This window comes from Pseudophryne corroboree, chromosome 6, assembly GCF_028390025.1.
Source record: "Pseudophryne corroboree isolate aPseCor3 chromosome 6, aPseCor3.hap2, whole genome shotgun sequence".
Classification (NCBI taxonomy): domain Eukaryota; kingdom Metazoa; phylum Chordata; class Amphibia; order Anura; family Myobatrachidae; genus Pseudophryne; species Pseudophryne corroboree.
Window position 1 is genome coordinate 488,394,782 of NC_086449.1, and position 26,621 is coordinate 488,421,402.

The window sequence follows — 26,621 nt, forward strand, 5'->3', positions numbered from 1 at the left end:
AAGCAGAATTGGAAAATAAAATGGCACATTTTTTAATTTACACCCAATTTGCAAACATCCTTTATTAGGATCATACAGAAAAACATACCTGTATGAACAAACCCTTAGCGACTACAGCATAACGGGAATATGCTGCACTATATAAGATACTGGTAATAAATAGATGTGAAACCAAGCTGACTTCCAATGCTATAAAGAGGAAAATCATAATAGTGTGCGACTCCCCCTACCTACGGCATGCACTAGTTTCCCTGTCATCCACCCGGCACCAGGAAGCCGCTTCCCCCAGAGATCTCCTTAGAAACCGCGACTCCTCTGTGCTTGTCTATCCCACCCCCGTGCTGTGCCCATGCCAGCTCATTATTAGGCGTAACGAGGGCTCGCAGCAGTCACAGCCTAATGCCCCTGGTACGGGCTGCGAGCGCCTCTTGCGGCCGCATTGTGAATTGCGCCCTGTGAGCACCTCTGGTCCATGAGAGCTGGGAGACTGCGGACACACTGCAGCTGCCGCCGCCAGCATCCATTGCAGCGCTCCTCAGGCCGCCGCCGTCTTGGAATGACATCATTCTCAGCCAATCGCTGATCGCCGCCTCTACCCCGAGCCGTCTGCCCTTCCTCAGCCCCCCCCAATAGCAGCACGGGGAGGGCGCAAAGCCGCAGAGAGGGCTGGCCGGACCGGGACTGCGGGCACACAGAAGCAGAGCAGGGGGAGGGGGCTTCTCCCAGGTGTTCGGAGCACAAGTGACAGCAGTCCGGTGCTGCAGCGCGAAGGTAGGATCCATTCCCCCCAGCACCCTGGCATGGGTGGGGGAGATGGTGTCTGAGGGTCCATCAGATGTGTCCAAGGGTGAGGGGATTGGGAGGATGAGACATGGCTGGTGCTGGTGCCTATGGTTAGTGGGAGCATCAGTGGCTGCTGCTGCTATGGGGAGAGATGATATCTAGTTGCTATGTGCTGTGACCGGCATCCTAATGCGCCGCATCTTGTGACTGCAGCTTTCATCTCAGAGGCTACATGTAACCTGCTGCTGTACATGCCAGTAACCCCCGCATTGCCGGGCACCACATACAATGTTACACATGTGCAATGGGTGCTCCTTCCCAGGGCCTATAGACGCCCATTGCATTGCCAGCCCTCACATCAGATTACATTCTCAATCTCATATGTATAAATATTGCTGTAAAATCCTGCAGATGTCATGCGATGGGTGTTATTAGTGGTGCCCTGTGCCCATGCAGGCGGTTGGCATCTAATGCACATGCCATTGCTTAGTATTATTGCCGCTGTCAGCAGGAGAGGGAATTCTTCCTCATCATATCTTTGGCAGCTGTGTCACTACCTGTCACCCTCATACATGGCTTTGTACATAGCGATCTGTCGCTGCATAATCCATGGCTACATGTAGAGCGCTGTAACTGATGGATGTGGAGGGTCCATGTAGCCAGTGCTGGACTAGGAGTGATGGGAGTGATGGATGTGGCCGGGGGATCAGCCAGCATCACATCTAATCAGTGCTGGCTCTCCCTAAGAAGATTAATTCTCTGCCCAGGGTCTCATCTAGCTGCAAGGGTCCTAATTCCTTCTCATCGTATTTAAATTAAATTAATAAGACATATCTGAAATGTGGATCTTCTGCTTAAAGCAATAATTTTTTTTTTTTTTGCTTGCTACCCATACTCAGCTTACTAAGATGAGCAGATCCTGAGATATATATTTGAAGACAGAACTGTTATTTCTTCAAAGGAGTCCTTTGGTGGTACAGAGCTTATGAAGCTGATCCATATATGTCATCCTTATAATAACACAGTAGAAGACATGCAGATTGTTGGTTATTGTGCAGGATAATGGTTGTAATACATACTGTAGTCCAATAGTTGCCTAAACACTGTCACATTGTGATGTGTGTGGCTTCTTTACACTGTGTTGTATCTTCCCCCAGCATCTGCTCCATTCTATGCACTTGCAAAAAGACTGCTGAAAAGGCCTTTCTCTATTGCTGGCGATGTAACCTGATCATAAGATGTATACGCTGATGTCTAGTACTGTCTCTGCAATGTCATGATCTGTAATTCCCACTGGTTGTGGTAACACCTGCTGGTGAGAAAGACATTCTGTAGGGAATCAGTTGCTACTATTAAAATATTAACCCCTAATATCACATTAGCCAGTGTTGCATGGTGGCACATTTCACCTCCTGAAAGGGCACTGCCTCCCAGCTCTTGGTGATACTTAGAACTGTCATTCTCTCTTTTTAGCACACAGCTTTATAGAGAATTGCAATACCATTTGTTTTCTATATTATTTTGTTTAGCATGTACTGTATATACTGATATGCTGAATCTCAAAATCATGGCTTTAATGATTACTGGAATTTTTTTCCTAATGCACTTTGAATAATGGACAATGCAACCACAAATGCCATCATAAAACACTTCTTCTTCCAGCATTTTGCATAGACAGGATTCCACCCCTTTCTGCTTCGTTGCCATTATTTCTTGCTCGTTTGTAAGAGATCATCCTGTAATGTGTAATGTGCATATAAGAAGGTTGATATTATACAGTAGCATAGGAAATCCAGTTGCACACAAATTAGCAAGTTTATATACATGTATTATGTATTTTATGCATCCAAATTATTTACTGTAACATTAATTTAGATTTTTTTTTGTTTAGAAGAAATCGAAACATTGAATAATACATTAGGTTCTATTAATTTATCTATTTATAGTTTTTTTTATATTTTCTGTAAATTAGATAGAAAAATGTGTAACACACACACACACACACACACACACACACACACACACACACACACACACACACACACACACACACACACACACTATTTTGTATATATAGTTTGCATTATTTTATATATATATTATCTGTCATACAGCAAAAGGGAAATTATAATAAATTGTGTAACAAGATATACATAGATATACGATAGGTACAAACATGACTTAGGACCATGGACACATTTTTAGTGCCTATAAAGCCAAAACTGTAAGTTGTAACCTTACTGAATCTGTACAAACCATTATAGTGGCGGGTGGCACTTCATATACCGGCTGTTCGGGATCCCGGTGATCACCTTACCATAGTGGCAACACAAGTGACCACAGAAACTCTCTCAATCTCTACTTTGATGTTTGCCACTATATTGTGGGTGTTTGATCCTGATCTTTATAGAAGACACATGAGTAAACACAGGATTTGAAGAGGGAGGTTTCTGCTTGAATATGGAAGCTTATTTCCAAGCATTACATATTGCAATCCATTTTCTGATACCGCTGTGGTGGCAGTAACAAAATAATATCATTAAAAATATTCTTTATTCATTGAATACATATTTTTTTAATGAAAGTTTTTAAATATTTATGGATTATTTTAATAAATGTAATATGCATCTGTATAGCTGCTGATATCATAAGATTGGTGTGGAGGGAAGTTGTTCTGGACAACTGGAGGCTCCCTGAAGTGTATGCCTAGAATATATATGGAATGAAAGGAAAAAAGGGCCTAAGTACACAGAAAGACAGAGGAAAATAGAGACGGATACCCAGAGACAGCGATATATAATCACTAGGAGGACATAGAGAAACACTTATGGGAAGACAGAGAGAGAGCGAGAGAGAGACATCCATATAAAGGGGATAAAATAAGGGAACAGAAAGAAGTACAGTATGTATGTATATGCACGAGGAGACATGTACATACATACCTATATATATGCCCCCTTGCATATTTGGATGTGTATTGACATGTTATTGATCTGTGACAGAGAATTCCATTCTGTGACATGTATGATTCATCACAGTATGCTCCAGATCTAATTAGCAGAATCAGCCCTTCTCACAGACCTTTCTATGGAGACACTGTTGGCCCATTCCAGCAAATATAATTACCTACCAGTATGGTGAACATAGGGCCAGAAGGGAATAGGAAGTGACAGTGGGATTCAGAGAGAGGTATTGTCACTTGGCAGCAATGGACCAATGCAAGAAGCAGGGTGCTCGCTGACATTTACAGGTGGTAGAGTATGGTCCAGAGGTGTGTAGGATCTCGGCATGGGCCACATGGTCTTTCATTGACACTAGTGTCTGTACCACCCTGACAATCTTTGCCATTTGAAGTAGCAGGTTGTCACTAGAAGGCCCTTACAACCACCTGAGTAGCTTTTTGCCTGCGTTTCCTCTTTCTGAGTATCAGGGTTCTTTATTTAGTCAGAGCTGGATTTAGGCTTTGGGGGGACCAGGGCACTTTAAACTAAGGTGGCCCTAAAGATCAAAATTTGGGATGCAGGGATCGGGTTCTTGTGTGGCAAACCTTTGGCGTGTACATTAAAAAGGTACGTGATCAGTGTCGGACTGGGGCATGAAGGGCCCACCAGGGAAATGCAATCACAGGGGCCCACTAAGGGACGTAGCCATATGCTGGAAAGGGTGTGGCCAAGTGACCAGAGAGGAGTGGCCAGCCATTATAGGCGCCACCTAGCATAATATATAAAGAAAAAGAGCTCTACCTCGCTGCCCACTTCAAGCTGTTGAAAAAACTGCACTAATTCAACACTGTATTCAATCTCGCCCATTTTTTTTATCCATTTTCGTCCATGCCATTTCACTTTTTTTTCTTTGTCGAATCGGCATGGGCGAAAACGAACTCAAAAACGGGTGAAAACGCCTGCGAATTCGCCAAAACACGTGTATTGGCAGCGAATTCGCCGATACATGTTATTTTCGCCAGTGCCAGATTTTTCGACCAGTCCAAAAAACGGCACGGGCATTAAATAAGTCAAATGTAAATTCGACCTAAAACCGGGCAAAAAGTGAAGTTTTTTCGATTGGTCAAAAAAACGTCACTAGTTGACTACCCCCCATCTTTTTGGGGTTATAGTCACTAACACAATCAGCAAAGAACAACATGAAGCTGACAATGTTACCATCTTCCTGCGGATGATGCAGCTACAGGGGGTCATTCAGATCTGATCGCTGCTGTGTTTTCGCACAGCGGGTGATCAGGTACTAAATGCGCATGCGTATGCACCACAATGCTCACGTGCGTCAGACAACTACAAAGGGCATCGCAAGGGGATTGACAGGAGGAAGCCATTTGTGGGTGGTAACTGACCGTTTACTGGGAGTGTTCAGAAAAACGCAGGCGTGCCCAAGAATTTTCAGGGAGGGTCTGACGTCAGCTCCGGACTCGATCAGCCTGATGTGATTGCACTGGAGGAGTAAGTCCTGGGCTGCTCAGAGACTGCACACACTGAATTTTTGCAGCTCGGCATACACATAGCATCGCACACTTGCACGGTGAAAATACACTCCCCCTGTAGGCGGCGACTATGCAGGACAGCAAAATCGCAGCCCAGCGATCAGATCTGAATGACCCCCACAGTACAGTAATCACCAAGTTGTACCCCAAGACACTGTTAATAAAATTCCAGTTACAGTGAGTGAAATGGGGAGATACAGTTGGATTGCAGGGGCAGTATATAAAGGACAGAATAGATGAGATGATCGCTATAGGATCAGGTTGGAGTGAGTGAGATGAAGGATATATTCTGGTCACTTGAACATTGTAATAGGTGAGATGGGGAATATAATCATGCTGGAGGGCAGTATAAGGGTGTAGGGATAGGGCCACACATAGCAGCCAAGCAGGTCTCGTTCAACGGCACCTGCTTGGCTGGAAGGAGACTGCACATGCAGGCGCCCACACATCTGTGCGGCAGTCCTGTCGCTGGCGGATCCAACTGCAGCATGCTGTGGTTGGGCCGGATGACAGGACGGCGGGATTTCAATGTGAACACATACATTTCAATGTATGTGTTCACACAGTGCGGCTGTGCCTGACTGTGTTCTATTGAAATCCAGTGTGTCACTGGCCAGATCCTGGTCTGTATCATCCCGCAGAACAGGATCCGTGTGCACACAAAACCCCCCTCCCGGCCAAGAATGGGACCTGCTTGCCCACTATGTGTGGCCCTAGCCTAAGGGTGCAGTATAAGGGATTGGGCCAGTATAAAGGGGCAGGGGGCAGTAGAGTGTGGCAGGGAGCAGTATAAGGCAGTAAGGGTGCAGTTTAGGAGGTGCAGCATAGCGGAGGTCAGAGTGCAGTATAGGAGTCATGTCTGTAGTACAGGGGTTCAGGTCACAGTATAAGAAGTGTTGGATAGGGGTGTCAGGGTGCAGTACATGGTTCAGGTAACAGAAGTCACAGTTGCAGTATAAGGGGGTAAGGTCTGCAGTACAGGGGGTCAGAGCTGCAGCATAGGGGGTCAGGTCACAGAGGCAGCAGCTGGCCGACGGAGTTACTGACCGTGCAGGGAGCGGAGCAGGTGCCCAGCCCCAGGACCAGGATGCTGCTGCCGACTTGCCGTCACTCAGGGGGAGGCGGTGGCTCTCCGCTGTCAGATCCATGCCGGCACCCAGAGAGACACACTTACCGGAGACTGCACCGGCCACCTCATTATTGGCTCTCTGGGGAGGGGACAGAGCCCGGGGAGGCAGAGGACCTGGCGGCGACCCAGCATTGGGGGAGATATTCAGTCACCGCTGCCACCCAGGCTCTGCTGCTGCTCCCGCTGCTGCTGCCTGCATCTCCATCTGAGGGCCGGGGAGGTGAGCGCAGCACGTCTTTCTTGACCCTTGGTCCAACTCTGGTAGGCCCCTCCCTCACACAAAATAGGGCGGGGTTAAGAACCAGTAGGGCCTTCTGGCAATCTCACCGGCTCCCCGGTGGCCCAGTCTGAGACTGGGCGTGATCAAACATCACACAGGGTGCATGTACTGTACATCACTTCCCCAGCTGCTGGACTGCCCCTGTCTTTTAGGATTCTGGGCCCCCCTGCGAGAGAGGGGCCCAAGGTAAATTTCCCCCTGTTTATCACTGGTGGACTGTTATGAATTGAGTGAGTGAGTAAGTCTGCTAATACTAATATGCCGCTGATCAGATTGCACTTTAGCAGATGTCGTCTTAATTCCTTTTAATGCGTCTCTAATCATTTCCTCATTGTGCCAGCTCCTGTTACTTCCCCTTCTAACTTTTTCTTCTTATTAGTTTTAGAATGACTGTAATATTTTGGTATAATGGAAGGATATAGTGGAGAAAATATTCATAATGTAAAAAATAATAAAAGGGTTTAAAAATGTTTTCATTGACATTGCAGAAGATTTGACCTTTACATTTTCAAAGAAATCCAATTACAGTATATCCCACAATGTAATAAAATGTAAAAATTCCCCTGATACTTTACTTGCCTGATGTATGGGTTTCTTAAGGCTCAGTAAACGACCAGCTTGATCTGATGGTATAGTGTATCATCTAAACATCAATAGTGCCTATTAAAGGGAAAGAAAAAAAATTAAAAAATCTATCTATCTATCTATCTATCTATCTATCTATCTATCTATCTATCTATCTATCTATCTATCTATCTATCTATCTATCTATCCACGGCCGTAACTAGGGGGGGGGGGGGGCTAAGGGGTCACGTGCCCCAGGCGCCGGATTTCATAGGGTGCTGACAACGCTAACGCCGGACGGCTCCCATGGCTAGCTACTCTCCCGCCCCCGCCGCGATCCCCTCGGCTAACTACTCTCTGGCCCCCCGCCGCGATCTCCTGCTGCCGCAATCTCCTCCCGCTGCAGCTGCCGTGTTATGTTAGGGTCCCGCTGCTGCTGCTGATGCAAGGCTCTGACCGTCCGCGCGCCCCTCTGCCCAACCGCCTATACGCGCCTCCTACAAACAGCCCCGGCTGCCAGCCTGCCAGAGCCTCCCATACAGAAGGCGGGCATCAGGAGGTTTTGAAGACAGCAGGCTTGTCGCCTTCTTCTTCAGGCAATTCTTCAGGCAAGTGGGCAATGTGAGGGGGAGAACAGGCAGGAGAAGCAGCCTTTTAAGTAAATGCAGCATATGTGTTTATATATATATATATATATAAATATATATATATATATATATATACTGTGTTTATGTATAATGTGCATATATATGTATATACAGACTGTGAGTTTATACTGTGTGTAAGATTATATATATATATATACACAGTATGTATATATATATATATATATATATATATATATATATATACCTGTACATGGAGAGCCGGCACAAGTGTGGAAGTGTGCTGGGTGCAATCAAGTAAAATGTGGAGCAAACGAGATGCGGCACTCACGGGTTCTAATGTTCGCTGTGCACAGCAGGTTTTCCTGGCTTGTCAATGTTTCATTTATTCATATAAATTTTGTTTATTTGAATTAATGAAACGTTGACAAGCCAGGAAAACCTGCTGCGTACGGCTTACATTAGGACCCGTGAGTGCCGTATCTTGTTTGCTGAAATATATTGTATGGATTGGGTTCATGTGACCGGTGGTTGGGAGACCGCCGGTCACCATACCGACGCCGAGAACCCGGTTATTAGATGGCTGGCGGGGGCGAGCACAAAAAGCTCCTTCCTGGATTCTATTCCCACTCTATGGGTTTCGTGGAATAGTGCCTGTTGGTTGGCATGCCGAGGGGCGGGCTGTTCACTGTTTGGGGTCCCGGCGTTGGTATAGTGACTGGTGGCCTCCCGACCGCCAGTCACATAACTGCATCCCCTATATATATATTATATTATATTATATATCTATATATACTGTGTAATGTTAATGAGAGGTACTACTATTTAATGTGAATAATGATGCACTACTGTGCGGCGTAGGTTGGATTTTCTCTCATTTCATTTCTTAATTTCTCTAACGTCCTAAGTGGATGCTGGGGACTCCGTCAGGACCATGGGGAATAGCGGCTCCGCAGGAGACAGGGCACAAAAATAAAGCTTTAGGATCAGGTGGTGTATACTGGCTCCTCCCCCTATGACCCTCCTCCAAGCCTCAGTTAGGTTTTTGTGCCCGTCCGAGCAGGGTGCAATCTAGGTGGCTCTCTTAAAGAGCTGCTTAGAAAAAGTTTTTTAGGTTTTTTATTTTCAGTGAGTCCTGCTGGCAACAGGCTCACTGCATCGAGGGACTTAGGGGAGAGAATTTCAACTCACCTGCGTGCAGGATGGATTGGATTCTTAGGCTACTGGACACCATTAGCTCCAGAGGGAGTCGGAACACAGGTCTCGCCCTGGGGTTCGTCCCGGAGCCGCGCCGCCGACCCCCCTTACAGATGCTGAAGATTGAAGGTCCGGAAACAGGCGGCAGAAGGCTTTTCAGTCTTCATGAAGGTAGCGCACAGCACTGCAGCTGTGCGCCATTGTTGTCACACACTTCACACCAAGCGGTCACGGAGGGTGCAGGGCGCTGCTGGGGGCGCCCTGGGCAGCAATATTTTATTACCTTAAGGCAAAAGAATACATCACATATAGCCATTAAGGCTATATGTATGTATTTAACCCATGCCACTTATCTAAATCCACGGGAGGAAAGCCCGCCGAAATAGGGGGCGGGGCTTATTCTCCTCAGCACACAGCGCCATTTTCCTGCTCAGCTCCGCTGTGAGGAAGGCTCCCAGGACTCTCCCCTGCACTGCACTACAGAAACAGGGTAAAACAGAGAGGGGGGGCATTTTTTGGCGATATACTGGATATATTTAAGCTGCTATAAGGAACAACACTTATATAAGGTTGTTCCCATATATATTATAGCGCTTGGGTGTGTGCTGGCAAACTCTCCCTCTGTCTCCCCAAAGGGCTAGTGGGGTCCTGTCTTCGATAAGAGCATTCCCTGTGTGGCTGCTGTGTGTCGGTACGTGTGTGTCGACATGTATGAGGACGATGTTGGCGTGGAGGCAGAGCAATTGCCGATAATGGTGATGTCACCCCCCAGGGAGTCGACACCGGAATGGATGGCTTTGTTTATGGAATTACGTGATAATGTCAGCACATTACAAAAATCAGTTGACGACATGAGACGGCCGGCAAACCAGTTAGTACCTGCCCAGGCGTCTCAGACACCGTCAGGGGCTGTAAAGCGCCCTCCTCAGTCGGTCGACACAGACCCAGACACAGACACTGAATCTAGTGTCGACGGTGATGAAACAAACGTATTTTCAAGTAGGGCCACACGTTATATGATCACGGCAATGAAGGAGGCTTTGCATATCTCTGATGCTGAAAGTACCACAAAAAGGGGTATTATGTGGGGGGTGAAAAAACTACCTGTAGTTTTTCCTGAATCAGAGGAATTAAATGATGTATGTGATGAAGCGTGGTTTAACCCAGATAGAAAAATGCTAATTTCAAAAAAGTTATTAGCATTATACCCTTTCCCGCCAGAGGTTAGGGCGCGCTGGGAAACACCCCCTAGGGTGGATAAGGCGCTCACACGCTTATCAAAACAAGTGGCGTTACCGTCTCCGGATACGGCCGCCCTCAAGGATCCAGCAGATAGGAGACAGTGGAAACTACCCTAAAAAGTATATACACACATACTGGTGTTATACTGCGACCGGCCATCGCCTCAGCCTGGATGTGCAGTGCTGGGGTCGTCTGGTTGGATTCCCTGACTGAAAATATTGATACCCTGGATAGGGACAGATAGGGACAGTATTTTATTGACTATAGAGCAATTAAAGGATGCTTTCCTTTATATGCGAGATGCGCAGAGAGATATTTGCACTCTGGCATCGAGAGTAAATGCGATGTCCATATCTGCCAGAAGGAGTTTATGGACGCGACAGTGGTCAGGTGATGCGGATTCCAAACGACATATGGAAGTATTGCCGTATAAAGGGGAGGAATTATTTGGCGTCGGTCTATCGGATCTGGTGGCCAGTCCACGGCAACTGCCGGAAAATCCACCTTTTTACCTCAGACCCCCTCCCAACAGAAAAAGACACCGTCTTTTCAGCCGCAGTCCTTTCGGTCCTATAAGAACAAGCGGACAAAAGGACAGTCATATCTGCCTAGGGGCAGAGGAAGGGGTAAGAGAGGGCAGCAAGCAGCCCCTGCCCAGGAACAGAAGCCCTCCCAGGGTTCTGCAAAGCCCTCAGCATGACGCTGGGGCCTTACAAGCGGACTCAGGAACGGTGGGGGGTCGACTCAAGAATTTCAGCGCACAGTGGGCTTGCTCACAGGTGGACCCCTGGATTCTGCAGGTAGTATCTCAGGGTTACAGGTTGGAATTCGAGAAGTCTCCCCCTCGCCGGTTCCTAAAGTCTGCTTTGCCAACGTCTCCCTCAGACAGGGAGACGGTATTGGAAGCCATTCACAAGCTGTTTGCTCAGCAGGTGATAGTCAAGGTACCCCTCCTACAACAGGGAAAGGGGTATTACTCCACGCTATTTGTGGTACCGAAGCCGGACGGCTCGGTAAGACCTATTCTAAATCTAAAATCTTTGAACCTGTACATACAAAAATTCAAGTTCAAGATGGAGTCACTCAGAGCAGTGATAGCGAATCTGGAAGAAGGGGACTTTATGGTGTCCCTGGACATAAAGGATGCTTACCTGCATGTCCCAATTTGCCCTTCACATCAAGGGTACCTCAGGTTCGTGGTGCAAAACTGTCATTATCAGTTTCAGACGCTGCCGTTTGGATTGTCCACGGCACCTCGGGTCTTTACCAAGGTAATGGCCGAAATGATGATTCTTCTGCGAAGAAGAGGCGTATTAATTATCCCTTACTTGGACGATCTCCTGATAAGGGCAAGGTCCAGAGAACAGCTGGAGGACGGAGTAGCACTAACCCAAGTAGTGCTGCAACAACACGGGTGGATTATGAATTTTCCAAAATCTCAGTTGACCCTGACAACACGTCTGCTGTTCCTGGGAATGATTCTGGACACGGTTCAGAAAAAGGTGTTTCTTCCGGAGGAGAAAGCCAGGGCTTGTCAGGAACCTCCTAAAACCAGGGACAGTGTCTGTACATCAATGCACAAGAGTCCTGGGAAAGATGGTGGCTTCTTACGAAGCGATTCCATTCGGCAGATTCCACGCACGAACTTTTCAGTGGGATCTGCTGGACAAATGGTCCGGATCGCATCTGCAGATGCATCAGCGGATAACCTTATCGCCACGGACAAGGGTGTCTCTTCTGTGGTGGTTGCAGAGTGCTCATCTGTTAGAGGGCCGCAGATTCGGCATACAGGACTGGGTCCTGGTGACCACGGATGCCAGTCTGAGATGCTGGGGAGCGGTCACACAAGGAAGAAACTTCCAGGGAGTATGGTCAAGCCTGGAGATGTCTCTTCACATAAATATACTGGAGCTAAGAGCGATTTACAATGCTCTAAGTCTGGCAAAACCCCTGCTTCAGGGTCAGCCGGTGTTGATCCAGTCGGACAACATCACGGCAGTCGCCCACGTAAACAGACAGGGCGGCACAAGAAGCAGGACAGCAATGGCAGAAGCTGCAAGGATTCTTCGCTGGGCGGAAGATCATGTGATAGCACTGTCAGCAGTATTCATTCCGGGAGTGGACAAATGGGAAGCAGACTTCCTCAGCAGACACGATCTACACCCGGGAGAGTGGGGACTTCATCCAGAAGTCTTCCACATGATTGTGAACCGTTGGGAAAAACCAATGGTGGATATGATGGCGTCCCGCCTCAACAAAAAACTGGACAGGTATTGCGCCAGGTCAAGAGATCCTCAGGCAATAGCTGTGGACGCTCTGGTAACACCGTGGGTGTTCCAGTCAGTGTATGTGTTCCCTCCTCTGCCTCTCATACCAAAAGTACTGAGAATTATACGGCAGAAGGGAGTAAGAACGATACTAGTGGCTCCGGATTGGCCAAGAAGAACTTGGTACCCGGAACTTCAAGAGATGCTCACGGAGGATCCGTGGCCTCTACCTCTAAGACGGCACCTGCTTCAGCAGGGACCGTGTCTATTCCAAGACTTACCGCGGCTGCGTTTGACGGCATGGCGGTTGAACGCCGAATTCTAAAGGAAAAAGGCATTCCGGAAGAGGTCATTCCTACACTGGTAAAAGCCAGGAAGGAGGTGACTGCACAACATTATCACCGCATTTGGAGAAAATATGTTGCGTGGTGTGAGGCCAGGAAGGCCCCCACGGAGGAATTTCAACTGGGTCGATTCCTACATTTCCTGCAAACAGGATTGTCTATGGGCCTCAAATTGGGGTCCATTAAGGTTCAAATTTCGGCCCTGTCGATTTTCTTCCAGAAAGAATTGGCTTCAGTTCCTGAAGTCCAGACTTTTGTAAAAGGAGTACTACATATACAGCCCCCGGTTGTGCCCCCAGTGGCACCGTGGGATCTTAATGTAGTCTTGGATTTTCTCAAATCCCATTGGTTTGAGCCGCTCAAATCGGTGGAGCTGAAGTATCTCACATGGAAAGTAACCATGCTACTGGCCCTGGCTTCAGCCAGGAGAGTATCAGAATTGGCGGCTTTATCATATAAGAGCCCATATCTGATTTTCCATACGGACAGGGCAGAACTGCGGACGCGTCCTCATTTTCTGCCTAAGGTGGTGTCAGCGTTTCACCTGAACCAGCCTATTGTGGTGCCTGCGGCTACTAACGAGTTGGAGGATTCCAAGTTGTTGGACGTGGTCCGGGCATTGAAAATATATATTTCAAGAACGGCGAGAGTCAGAAAGTCTGACTCACTGCTTATATTGTATGCACCCAACAAGATGGGTGCTCCTGCTTCTAAGCAGACGATTGCTCGTTGGATTTGTAGCACAATTCAACTTGCACATTCTGTGGCAGGCTTGCCACAACCTAAATCTGTCAAGGCCCATTCCACAAGGAAAGTGGGCTCATCCTGGGCGGCTTCCCGGGGAGTCTCGGCATTACAACTCTGCCGAGCTGCTACTTGGTCAGGGGCAAATACGTTTGCAAAATTCTACAAATTTGATACCCTGGCTGAGGAGGACCTTGAGTTCTCTCATTCGGTGCTGCAGAGTCATCCGCACTCTCCCGCCCGTTTGGGAGCTTTGGTATAATCCCCATAGTCCTGACGGAGTCCCCAGCATCCACTTAGGACGTTAGAGAAAATAAGAATTTACTTACCGATAATTCTATTTCTCGTAGTCCGTAGTGGATGCTGGGCGCCCATCCCAAGTGCGGATTGTCTGCAATACTTGTACATAGTTATTGTTACAAAAAAATCGGGTTGTTATTTGTTGTGAGCCGTCTGTTCAGAGGCTCCTACGTTTGTCATACTGTTAACTGGGTTCAGATCACAAGTTATACGGTGTGATTGGTGTGGCTGGTATGAGTCTTACCCGGGGTTCAATATCCTTCCTTATTGTGTACGCTCGTCCGGGCACAGTATACTAACTGAGGCTTGGAGGAGGGTCATAGGGGGAGGAGCCAGTACACACCACCTGATCCTAAAGCTTTATTTTTGTGCCCTGTCTCCTGCGGAGCCGCTATTCCCCATGGTCCTGACGGAGTCCCCAGCATCCACTACGGACTACGAGAAATAGAATTATCGGTAAGTAAATTCTTATTTTTTAATGTAACGTTTCTCTTTGTTTTGTTTTTTTGGGGGGGTGGGGAGGTGGGGGGCGCTAAATGACTGCCTTGCCCCGGGTGCCGAAAATCCTAGTCTCGGCCCTGATCTTCTATCTGTCTGTCTGTCTGTCTGTCTGTCTGTCTGTCTGTCTGTCTGTCTATCTATCTATCTATCTATCTATCTATCTATCTATCTATCTATCTATATATATGAGCTGATCTACATAAAGGATTACTAATATATATAAAAATAATAGAGATGGAACAAGCGCCCTGACAAGAGTAGTAGTTCCTAAAACACAGTATTTGCACAGTATATATAGATGTTCTGCGTACCAGATATTAGGTTTTCATTGGCATAGCAAAGAGTAATTTTTGTCCTCTCCATCTCCAATAACCTCAGATCACAGGGGTCATAAATTACCAGGCAATATATCCAGACCAATATGTAAAACAATGGGACAGGTGCCCTGATAGTGTAGTATTTTTCCGAATTAGAATAATCACACAGTGTCACATATAGGTAATCTGCGTACCAGATATCAGCTTTTCGTAAGCAAAATGGGACTCTCATCCTCTTAGCTCATAACGTTCAGAGGGACTTCAAATCAGATAGTGACTTTTGGGGGCTCTGGCAGCACAGTCAGGGGAGTGGAGAGCAGCTGGGCTATGGAGGCGGGGAGTTGCTGCTGGAAGCTGGAGATTGGTGTGGCAGACAGCGCCGCTGTCAGTCACCTTCAGGGGGAGGAGCTTGAAGCTACTACCGGCATCTTCTCTCTGCTTCTGTGGTTGCCAGAGACGCGGCTGTCAACATTGGAGATCCAATAGTACGGATAGCACTGGGGCTAACAGTTACATTAGGGACTTCAGTGTCCACCACTGTCTGAGCTGGTTAGCGGGGCGTGTTTATTCCTATTGCTGCTGAGAGAGGAACATCCAGGTATGGGCAAGGACATCTGTTTGGTGCAGCTCCTCTCTGACCCTGACCTAATATAATCCGAGTTCAGATGACGAATGACACTCGCGTCAGTGACAACCGCGGAATGATGCTGTTAGAAGCAGTCAGTGGATTGGGGCGGATAGAGGGAAAGCAGTCTCTCTGTCTCTTGTTCTGTTGATTGGCTGGACTCTGGACACACTTGCATGGGATCATAATATCAGTTTAATCAGGGACACCCATGTTATGATTACCATACCATCTCTTTAAACTGGGGTGCTCATGGATTACACAGGTTCTGAGGCTGATAAACACAATGAAACTAGGTGAAATGTAGGCTTGAAGTCAGCCAGCCACAGAACCTGTGTAATTCACAAGTGTCCCGGTTTAAGGGAATAGTATGGTAAGCCTATAATAATAACTTTTGAGTATGCCCTTTGCAATCAGGGGTGTATCTAGGGGTCTGAGCGCCCCTGACAAGTGCCATCCTGGCCAATAGGAAGATATACCCCTGTTTGCAATGTACCATTTTTCTGGTGTCTTAAGTTTTAGTGGTTATAGTTCTTATCAGCTGCTTTGGTTCTGTTGATATGGGTAACTACACTAACTACACTGTACCACTGTAGTTTCCAGTCCAACATTTCATAACGTATGTGCATGTCCTTGTGATGTGTCACCACAGACCCTTCTTGATACACTGTTGTGCCAATTCCCCAACTTTCCATGAGATGTATGTCTTTTCTTACTGTCAGTATATTTTCCTATTGTGCTGTGCTGTTTTATCCAGCAGGGGCTCAGCAGGGCCCCAGCTGCCACCCCGAGGTATACTTATTCTGAAGACTGGCTCCATCTTCCCAATGATGTCTTTGGGAAGATGGCGCCTGCACTTTAGCAGCAAAGATTCTGGAAATGTCCCAGAGCCTTTGCTCTCAAGTGCACGTACTCCATCTTCCCAAATATAACTAGGAAGATGATGCCGGCTGAGGAGGAGGTACCCGCTTCCTGCGGGCAAGTTAGGAAGCCAGTGCCCTCCCCTGCGCCCCCTCTTGTTCCCCTTGCATTAGAATGGCGTCTGCAATTATTCATTTTTTACATGTTATTAATTTTAAGGCACATGGACAAGCCCTCTCTTTAGGTCATGCCCCCGTTCATTACCGAGGGCCCCGTGTGGCTCTCCATGCCCCTGGGTGGAGCTAAAAGCATCTGAAAAGAAACTATGGGATCCAGTCAGGATACCGGCGTTTGGGATGACGGCAGTCGGAACACCGACACCTGAATCCTGACACTGGTTAGAATGCCGATGCCGGGAACCCAACATGGATCAACATGCCAGCGCCGGAATACAGACTGCAGCCAGCCCCAAAGGAAGTATGTTAGGACTCCTTAGGGTCATGCCGTAGGGATAGGGGTTTAAGCTTGCGGGGCGACAATTAGGGTTATACTGCAGGTGGGGGGTTAGGTTAAGGCTGCGGAGAGGTGGGGTTAGGGTTAGGCACCACCGAGGAGGGTTAGGTATAGGCTGTGGGGAGAGGAGGTTAGGTTTAGGCCCCACTGGGAAGCATTAGAGTTATGCTGAGGGGGAAGCGATGGGGAGACGGATAGGATCTGGCTGCGGGAAGGGAGGGTTAGGGAGGTAGGAGGGGAAGGTTAGCCTACTAACCTTCCAGGTGTCTGTATCCTGCGCGTTGGGATGCCTCTGTCTGTTTTCTGACTGCCGGCATCCCAAGCACCGGGATCCCGATACCATCCTGCATATATCATGTTGGCTTATCTTTTTGTGGAGCTATTCTAAATGAATTACCTTTGTGCTTTCAGATTTTACTATTATCTGTGTGTTAATTTGTATATCTATCAGGAATTGATGTGCTGAATGTATTATGGTTACATGCCCCAAGGCATAACTTCTATAGTACCAGGTGCTACATCGCCTGCTGTTTGTGGACAAACGCCCCCTGTCAAAGCCTTATGTGTGTGTGTTTTTTGTTATCCTATAGGGCAGAGGTTCTCAAACTCGGTCCTCAGGACCCCACACAGTGCATGTTTTGCAGGTAACCCAGCAGGTGCACAGGTGTATTCATTACTCACTGACACATTTTAAAAGGTCCACAGGTGAAGCTAATTGTTCCACTTGTGATTCTGTGAGGAGACCTGCAAAACATGCACTGTGTGGGGTCCTGAGGACCGAGTTTGAGAACCTGTGCTATAGGGGACACAAATATCTATTTTGGCACTTGTTCATGTGGTTTGGGTACTTAAAATGGGAAATATGTTACTGAATTTAATTAATCTGTGCTTTCATGTGTTTCATAACTAAAAATATAGCCTACCATACCTAATAATAATAATATTGACACATTTTATTTGCATTTTATCTATTCTGTCTATGCTTAAATCTGTCCTGTTTATGGGGGAAGGGCTGTCTAGGATGTCCTGAGTACAGTAACATAGTGTTTCCTTAATCACTACAAATGCAGCCTGGCACAGAGACTGTAACAATTGTGGGTGCCTGAGGGCAGGTTCTTATACACACTAATGATGAATACAGCTGCCAGCACTAGTTAGCCTGTTCTGATTGGCTGATGAGTATTCACAGCAGAAGCTGATAGGTGATTCTACGTTGCTCGTGAATACATTTTGGATCTCATTCTAATGACCTTAGAATGAGATCCAAAATGTATGCACGAGCAACGTATAATCACTGATCGTGTATAGCAAAAAAGAGCATGTAATGGGGCCCATACATCAGCAAATTATTGGACCAATTCTGCGGTTTGCAGATGATTGTGTAAAAAACTCAACAATGCATGGGGTTCCAACCAAAAAGTGATTGGAATCCGTAATTCAGGTTGTGCAACATGTTGGATTTCACCGACCAAACGAGGCTGTAGATTGCAAGTGAATGGTAACGATCAGCTAATTTCCAGACCGTTACTAATATTTTGCCAGTAAAATGTGCTCTTACCTGATTCGCAGATCAGATATTTGTATAAAAATGATCTGCAACCCATTGTAAAATATCAGCAATGCATGGTTGCATATTAGTGGACCTTGGTAAAATCATGTTGACCTGTAAGGGGGTTAAAATGTGCAGAAAGATTTTAGATTTGAGAGGGGTGTGTCTAATCTGAAATCTAAATTGCTATGTAAAAATGAAGCTGCCCTGTATTTGTGGGCTGCATGCAAAAGCAGACAGTATTTACTCTGCATGCAAAAATAAAATAAAAAAAATAAAAAAATGTATATTTGCACTCCTTGCATTGTAAAATGGTTTGACCGGGTGCACAGTTTGTTGCTTTATTCCTGCCTCAAGTGCTTTATGATTAAGATAGAGTGACCATATTATCCCTTTTACCTGGGACACTCATGGATTACACAGGTTCTATGTGTCACTCTAATTAAGCGGGAGATGCATAGGCATATCTATAATGGGTCAGGGTCCAGGGCAGGGGCATTGGTGATGAGAAGGTGAGGAGTGGGTACTAATTACCAGGGCCCGGGCTGCTGGAGGAAACCCCTCTGCTGCAGCGGCCCCCTGGGAGTGATACAGTGATCTCTGACATCATTCCCAAAATCACGCCCCAGAATGTCTTGCAAACGACACAACCTAAAAGTGATACCCCCCCCTTATAGCCCCCCTCCCCCACACGTGCAAAGATCTATGCTGATCTCTGCATGTGGGGGGGCAGGTGGTGCTATCCAGGGGGGGGGGGGTGTAAAATAGTGGGAGTGGTCACTTTACAACTTTACATGAAGTGGGGGGGGGGACTAGGGGAGGCCCCATAAAAAAAATTCTAGCTGGCGGGCGGGGGGGGAAGGATTATATGTTAAAAATAAAAAAGACACATGTGGAGGGAGGGGCACTAAACAGTGGGCAGCCCATTGACACTGGGGGTGAGGGGGCTTAGCCACTGGGATCTGTTGCCACTAGAGGGGTGAGGGTAGTTGACATTGGGGACTTTTTTGCCACTGGGGGGCTGATGGAGGGTGGGAAGTAATTTTACAATGGGGTCCTATGGATGTCCCTCATTGTAACGTTCTTATATATATTTTATTTAAAAATAATTATACATAGGGCAGCGATGGCCAACCCTTAGCTCTCGAGCCGCATGTGGCTCTTTCTCTGTCCGCATGCGGCTCGGCTTCCTGCTCCGGGTGGTCCTGCCTCCCGCTGTTGGCTAGTGCAGCAGCGTGTTTAAGGGCGCTGGCCCGTAAGCCAATCAGAGCTTGCGGATCAACAGCTGTAGCTCCTGATTAGCTTCCGGACCGTGAGCTTTGATTGGTACATGAACTGGCACCTGATACACACACACCACCGCCAGAGAATGAGAGGCAGGAAAGGCTCACGCTACGCTTTTCTCCCCTCACATACAGCCTATCAGCAGTACGGTGAGCAGCACTGGGGGGAATATCTGGCACTGTGGAGGCATATGTGTACCTGGCACTGTGGGGCATATGTGTATCTGCCACTGTTTGGGCATATATGTATTTGGCACTGTGGGCATATGTGTACCTGGCACTGTTGGGCATATATGTATCTTGCGCTGTAGGGGCATATCTGGCACTATGTGGGCATATATGTATCTGGCACTGTGGGGACATATCTGTACCTGGCACTTTGGGGCATATGTGTACCTGGCACTGTGGGGCATATGTGTACCTGGAACTGTGGGGCATATGTGTATCTGGCACTGGGGGCATATGTGTATCTGGCACTGTGGGGCATATGTGTACCTGGCTCTGTAGGGACATATCTGGCACTGTGGGGGCATATATGTATCTGTCACATTTGAGGCATATGTGTATCTGGCACTGTGGGGCATATGTGTACCTGGCTCTGTAGGGGCATATCTGACACTGTGGGGGCATATGTATCTGGCATTGTGGTGGCAGTTATGTGTATCTGGCACTGTGGGGCATATGTGTACCTGGCTCTGTAGGGGCATATCTGGAACTGTGGGGGCATATATGTATCTGTCACATTTGAGGCATATGTGTATCTGGCACTGGGGGCATATGTGTATCTGGCACTGTGGGGCATATGTGTACCTGGCTCTGTAGGGGCATATCTGGCACTGTGGGGGCATATATGTATCTGTCACATTTGAGGCATATGTGTATCTGGCACCGGGGGCATATGTGTATCTGGCACTGTGGGGCATATGTGTACCTGGCTCTGTAGGGGCATATCTGACACTGTGGGGGCATATGTATCTGGCATTGTGGGGGCAGTTATGTGTATCTGGCACTGTGGGGGCATATATGTATCTGGCACTACACTACTGGGGGCAATTGTGTATATATATATATATATATATATGTGTATCATGCCCCCATTTTCATTGGCCACGCCCACACACAGTACCACTAAGAGATTTTTTTCTACTTGCACCACTGACTGGAGCATTATATGTATGTGGCACTGAACTGGGGCATTATCTGTATGTGGCAACTGTACAACGTGACTAAAAACGGGGTTGTGACACAAGGTCATACTCCTACAAAAACGTGATACCGAAAGGTGTGCGCACAAAAATGAGGTGTGGCTTTGTGACAACTAGGCCACAATTCCAATTTTGCACACGCGGCTTAGGCATGATAATGGCTCTTTCACTTGACTCCTGATCGGGGGTGTTTTACACAGGGGGTGTATGTATATATATTTTTAAATAAAATATATATTTTGTTAAAAAGATTTTAAACTTTTTTAAATAGAAAAACAAAACAACATTTTTTGTAACAAAAATGGTCAGTTGGGTGGTTAAGTTGCCCTTCAGAAATGTATCAAACTTTTGAGAGTTGAAGTGGAGAAGCTGCTTCTAGCAACCCATCAATTTCTGTAATTTCATAGGCTGTGCTAGATAAATGTTAGCTAGAAGCTGATTGGTTGGTAGCGCAATTTCTCTGCCTTATTTCATTCGTTAGTTTAGTACATCTCCCCTTTAATTAGCTAATTGTAGCCCAATGTTCTGTCTTCCTACATGGAAGGGATAGTTACATCAGCCCCAATGCATACCTCCCAACTGTCCTGATTTTCGCTGAACAGTCCCGTTTCTTTGGGACTGTCCCGCTGTCCCACCCGTTGGCCTCAGTGTCACATGGTGGGGGGCAGTTGGGAGGCTCACTGTTACTCGCTGCTCTGCTGTAGAGCAGCGGTACATAGACGCCAGCAGCTCACTGAGAACGGGGGTGTGGCCCATGATCGCTGCAATATCGCAAAGTCATGCCTCCTTTCTACTGAAGACTTTTTTTACCTGGCAGGGCAGGAGTCCCGCTTCATGCATCCTCAAAGTTAAAAGGTATGCCAATGTAGTGACAAATAATATCACCGAACCGTCCTTAGGCACTGACAAATTTCAGATTTTTTTTTTTAAATAGTTTATTTAATTTTCAGGTTATAAGGTACAACAGTGACCCCCCACAAAGCGTGGGGAGAGTATATCCATAAAACAACATTATGTATAGAGTAGAAATGCACCCTTAAAAGAGAGGACATAGGGTTCCCTGAGTAAAAAATATTACGCTGATAATAAAAGAAAAAAAGAAAAAAAAAGAATAGACATCGTGAGTAACAGAAACCCATGAAACAGAAACCCATGAAAGAGGAACCATAGAATAATCTCGTAACTTTACAAGTAAAGAACAGAAGGGTAAAGAAAAGGCAAGAGAAGAAAAGAGGGGGGAAAGAAGGGGAAGGTATAGAGTAGAGGGGGAAAAGACAGAAATGGAGGATCCGCCGGTACGCCTCTGTATACAGCAGAAACAACTCGTCAAAACAATGCAAGGTTCAAGGTAATAGCTGAACTACACGATAAGGTAATATAGGGGATGTCCCCATGGCTACTCGATAGGATAGTGGTTTACAGAGGTCACAGGAGGAGTGTTAGTGAACCCCCAGAGGAGCGTGAGCTACGTGTGGGAGCTTGAGATTTGAACCAAATGTCCCATATCAGTAGGAACTGGAAAGATCTGTTATGGAGGTATGCAGTGATTTTTTCCATGCTTGCTAAGTACCACACTTTATCAATGACCCGCCTAATAGGGGGGGACTCCCTTTGTTTTCAATGGAGGGCAATTGAGCATCTAGCAGCGTTTAAGATCTGTGTTATCAATTTACCGGAGTTTGGAGGAGTATTTACAACGGGCAGGCCCAGTAGGAAAGACCAGGGATCTTTAGTCACCTGGGTGTTGAGCATTGCACTTATCAGGTGTGCGACCGAGTCCCAAAATAGCGCAATCTTAGGACATGACCACCAGATATGGAGGAATGAGCCGTGACCGCCGCAGCCTCTCCAGCACATGGGTGAAGAGGAAGGAAACATTTTATGGAGTCTAGAGGGGACAAAATACCACGTATATAGTATTTTGTAGGCATTTTCTTTTACCAGGGTCAAAATGGAAGATTTCGCGGCAGCAGTGAAGATATCCGACCAATCATGATCAACAGGCGGCGGGCCCAGATCCCATTCCCACTGAAGTATAAATGACGGGGTCGGCGGCTGACCCCAATCCATAAGGAAGGAATATAGTAGGGAAATAATTCCTCGAGCAAGCAGTTTATGATAGCAATAAGACTCCAGAGTGGATAAGGACCGAAACGGGGAAGAGTTCGATAGAGAGGAGACAAAGTGTCTAATCTGGAAATAGGTAAAGGGTTTTGCCTCTGGAAAGTGATATTTTGTCATGATATCCGATAGAGGCGCACAGGAGCCCTCTGACAGTACATCCACAACAAAGCGGATATTCTTGTCCGACCATGGACGGTAGCAAGTTAAAGAATGGCCCGGAGTGAAAGAAGGGTTATCCCATAAAGGGGTAAGCAAAGAGGGGGATGACAGCAGATTAAAGCGACGCATGCAATAGTCCCAAATCTGGCAAGAGAATTCCAGCACAGGGTGTAGTTGTAAGTGAGGAGGTCTGGATTTAGAGGGGGATAAGAGCAAGGACGTTAAAGAAACAGTGTGGCAAAGCGCAGATTCCAGCTGAAGCCACCGAGTACTCTGAGCTGGGGCGAACCAGGCAGTAGCTTGACTAAGATGGGTGGCCAGATAATAAAGGTGGATATCTGGGAAGCCTCTGCCGCCATCCTGTACGGGTTTGCGTAGAGTAGAGAAACCTATTCTAGGGACCTTGTTTCTCCAAACAAAGCGAACGAACCAGGAGTGAACTTGTGCCAAGAGTCCGGGACTTTCACAGGCAATGTTTGAAACAAATAAAGTAGGCGGGGGATAATGTTAATTTTTAGGGCTACAATACGACCCAGCCAGGAAATAATCAGAGACTGCCACCAAGAAAAGGCATAGTTGGCTTGCATATGGGTCAGGTGGCTAGGAGGGATGTGGAAGGGAAGAGCTTCCGTCTTAGACCAATTAACTTTATAACCCGACACATGTCCGTACTCAGACAGAAGATTGAAAAGGTTCGGCAAGGAAGTGTGCGGTGAGGTAAGCGAGAGGAGGACATCATCTGCAAACAGGGAGATCTTGTAGGCAAAGCCTCCCACTTCAACACCCCCAATGTCAGTAGAAGTCCGGATACGGGCTGCTAGCGGTTCTATCACTAAAGCAAAGATCAGGGGCGAGAGTGGGCAGCCCTGCCTGGTACCGTTAGAGATCCCCAGAGTGTCTGACAACACTCCATTTACGGAAACCTTTGCAGAGGGACCTGAGTACAAGGCCTGAATCACTGTGAGGAAATCACCCCGAAAACCAAAGTGTGCGAGAGTCTCGAACATGAAGGGCCAGTTTATCCTGTCGAATGCTTTCGCCGCGTCCAGAGAAAGCAAAAGAGCAGGGGTACGTGTGAGGTTGATATTGTGGGCGAGGATAATAACACGCCTCGTGTTATCGCGGGCTTGCCTACCAGGGATAAATCCCACCTGGTCATTATGGATAAATTGGGGTAATACGCTGTTCAATCGGAGGGCCAGAATTTCCGCATATATCTTAATGTCAGAGTTAAGTAGTGAGATAGGTCTATAGTTAATACAGTTGGATGTATCTTTGCCATCTTTGGGGATAACTGTAATCCTAGCCTCCAGAGCAGATTTGGAAAAAGATGCTCCCTGTAAAGCAGCATTAAAAAGAGATGAAAGGTGGGGCAAAAACTGGGGAAGAAAAGTCTTGTAGTAGGTGGCTGAAAAGCCATCCGGGCCAGGAGCCTTATTTGGTTTTAAATTTTTAATGACGGTGGCAATTTCTTCATCAGAGATCCTAGAGTTTAGCTCTGCAGCAGCTGTTAGGGACAAACAGGGCAAATGGCAGTGGGATAGAAAGTTACGTATTTCCGCAAGAAAATCAGGGCTAGATTGGGAGGACCCAAAAGCATTGTATAGCTTCTCGTCGTAACGGGAAAAAGTCTCAGTGGCAATTTTAGGGTCGCAGGTCTTCTTACCAGGGGAAGATTGGATAGATAGAACGTTGTTCCTAGCCAATCTAATCCGAAGCCTAAAGGCTAAGAGTCGATCAGCCTTGTCTCCTTTTTCATAAAAAGACTGGTTGAGCCATTTCAAGCTAGATTCCACCTTAGCTGTCAAGAGTAAGTTTAGTTCGCCTCTGGCGGAGGACAAAGAGGAGAGATCTGCTTCGGACCCTGAAATTTTATGTCTCAGCGAAAGGGATCTGACCAAATCCGAGAGTTCCCAAATGCGCTTGGTTCTTGACTTCGTATTATGATTGGAGGCACTGATCAAACAACCGCGTAAGACCGCCTTGTGGGCATCCCACAGCAACATAGGAGAAATAGTCGGAGATACATTTGCAATAAAGTAATGGGAAATTTCGGCAGCGATTTGGGCTTTTGTTTGGGGATTAAGAAGGATTCTGTCATTCAACCGCCACGTAGGGTGGCGTGTGGGGAGGTGTGGGCCCGGGATGTCCACAGAAACCGGACCATGGTCAGACCACGTGCTAGGGTAAATGGAGGTGTCAAGGATGCACTGAGCAGGCTCTGAACTTAAAAAGAGCGTGTCCAATCGTGTGTAAACATCATAAATAGGGGAGTAGTAGGTGTAGTCACGAGCGCTCGACTCCTTCACCCTCCATGCGTCGAAGAGGAGATGTTGGGACAGCAGAAGATTCAAAGCAGCCGAATTACGAGAATGAGAAGAGTGCATTGATCTGTCTAGATCACTATCCAGAGTTACATTAAAATCCCCACCTAAAACCACATTACCACATCTATGCTGAGCTAAGAGGCTATTTAGGGAATGGAAGAAAGAGGCCTGTGATTGGTTTGGAGCATAGATATTCAGGAATGTGTAGGGGATCCCATTTAATAACCCCACTAACAGCAGGTACCTACCCTCAGGGTCTCTCATTATATTGGAGGGGGTGAAAGCCAGGTGGCTAGCAAAGAGTATAGAAACTCCCTTCTTCTTGCGTATGGGATCGCGTGCATGGAAAGTGTGTGGGAAGGTTTTAGACCTAAGTTCAGGGTGTGATGTGCCAGAAAAGTGGGTCTCTTGCAAAAATATAATATTGCCCCCATAATTGCTTAAGGGACTGAAATAGGAGAGAACGTTTGTGTGGGCTGTTCAAACCTTTCGTGTTCAGGGATACTGGTCTAAGAACCATGGAATAAAAGTGTAACACTGTTCAGGTAGAGACGCACCAGCAGGACCTCTGGAAAAAGAGGGGAAGAAGAAGGAAATGAGACCAGAGAAAGAAGAGAAATATGAGAACAGATGGTGAACAGGCGAATGCTAACACCAACAACTAGAAAACGAAGAAAATCCATTCTCACAAATCGGACCCAAGGGAGGAGTAGACCCGCAGGCCTAGTTTGTCCGATGTCGACCGTGAAGGCCGATTGGGGGATGGGTGAACCCAGCCGCCCGGAGGGAAGACGTGTGGGGAACGGGTCCCGTGTGTGGGTAAAACCAATACAATATGTATAGCGTAAATAGAAAGCAAAAGGAGCTGAAGGGGAGGAAGAAGGGAAGAAGGGGGATGGGGGGGGTGAAGGAGAGGGGGGAGGGCAAATACAAAGTAACAAAGGGGAGATATGGTGTTGTGGTCACATAACCCTAGAAAAAATATAGAGGTCCGTAGACCTACATCTCCTGAGCCCCATAGTAGCATACATTCAAACATTGGGAAGGAGAAAATCAATAACATTAGAACCGTTGAGAACAGGAAAAGAAAGCATGACCTGGTTGGGTCTCTCGAGGCCGGGGTCCACGCACACACAAACATGAGCTATATCAAAAGAAAATATCTCAAGCAATAGTACTAATAGGCTCATGAGGCCGACCGCGAAGA

General features: G+C 46.9%; 1 protein-coding gene across 2 annotated transcripts in view; it reads left to right on the forward strand.

Moving 5' to 3' along the window:
• Positions 1 to 440: 440 nt before the first annotated feature.
• Positions 441 to 26,621, forward strand: part of CNTN1 (contactin 1) — a 337,119-nt gene continuing 310,938 nt past the window's right edge. For both annotated transcript variants that reach the window (XM_063927312.1, XM_063927314.1), the window contains exon 1: positions 441 to 771. The gene's annotated coding sequence lies outside the window, so the exon portion shown is untranslated. The remainder of the gene's footprint in view (positions 772 to 26,621) is intronic.